Source organism: Dromiciops gliroides, chromosome 3, assembly GCF_019393635.1.
Source record: "Dromiciops gliroides isolate mDroGli1 chromosome 3, mDroGli1.pri, whole genome shotgun sequence".
NCBI lineage: Eukaryota > Metazoa > Chordata > Mammalia > Microbiotheria > Microbiotheriidae > Dromiciops > Dromiciops gliroides.
The window spans coordinates 273,306,388-273,307,425 of record NC_057863.1 but is presented as its reverse complement, the minus strand read 5'-3'; the positions used below and the strand labels follow the sequence as shown (position 1 = coordinate 273,307,425).

The 1,038-nt window shown below is 38.1% G+C and overlaps 1 non-coding gene across 1 annotated transcript; it reads right to left on the bottom strand.

The window, feature by feature from the left end:
- Window positions 1–452: 452 nt before the first annotated feature.
- LOC122752288 lies at window positions 453–556 on the bottom strand. Its single transcript, XR_006356060.1, has one exon. It is a non-coding gene; the product is annotated as a U6 spliceosomal RNA (small nuclear RNA).
- Between the last annotated feature and the right edge of the window lie 482 nt (window positions 557–1,038).

Here is a 1,038-nt window from a genome sequence, read left to right as displayed (position 1 = left end):
TACGATTCTCTTTATGTTTAAATTACAATCTACAAAACCTTAGGGGCTTTGCCAAGACAGTGAGGCTCTAGTTCCAGTCTAATCAATCATCATTTGACCTTGAACAAGCAACTTCTTAACTCTCTCAAGTAAGAGTTGGTATGTTTCTTATGGTATATTGGACAGACAGACTGTATATTCCATTAGCATCTATGGTGGGTTACAACTTAACAGATCATCATGCCCCCCATTCTGGGTACCCCCTAGTTCCCTCAATCCTCTTTCTTTCTTAGTTTCTTTCCTTCTTAGTTCTTTTCTTTCTTTCTTTTTTCTTTATTTCTTTCTTTCTATCATCTATCTATCTATCTTTCTTTTTTCTTTCTTACTTTGTATCTCTGTCTCTGTCTCTCCGTCTCTCTCTCCCTCCCTCCCTTCCCTCTTTCTTTCTCTCTGTCTTTCATTTTTTCTATGGAATATGTATATATATTCCTTATGAATTTGTGTGTCATAATTGCATAGGGGCCAGGCTAATCTTCTCTTTATTGTTTCAATTTTAGTATATGTACTGCTGAAGCAAGCATCCCTAAATTCTTTTCACCTTCTTTTGTGTGCTGTCTTCCCACATTAGATCTTAAGTTTCTTGGGGATAAGGACTATCTTCTTCTCTCCCCCTTTTTTTTGTATCCTTTTTGTACTTGGAGGCAACTAGGTGGTTCAATGGATAGAGCAATGGACCTAGAGTCAGGAAAACCTGGATTCAAATCTTGGTTCAGACATTCACTAGCTATGTGATGGTGCACAAGTCACTTGACCCTGCTTGCCTCAGTTTCCTCATCTGTAAAATGAGCTGAAGAAAGAAATGGTAAACCACTCCAGTATCTTTGCCAAGAAAATACCATACAGTCCCAAAGAGTCTGGCTTGGCTTAAAGACTGAAGGACAACAGATCCCCAGGACTTAGCACAGTCCCTGGCATATAGTAGGTGCTTAATAAATATTTATGGAATTGAATTGAATACATTCAGAGGAAATTAAGGAACCCTTAAGCTTTAAAGTTTCC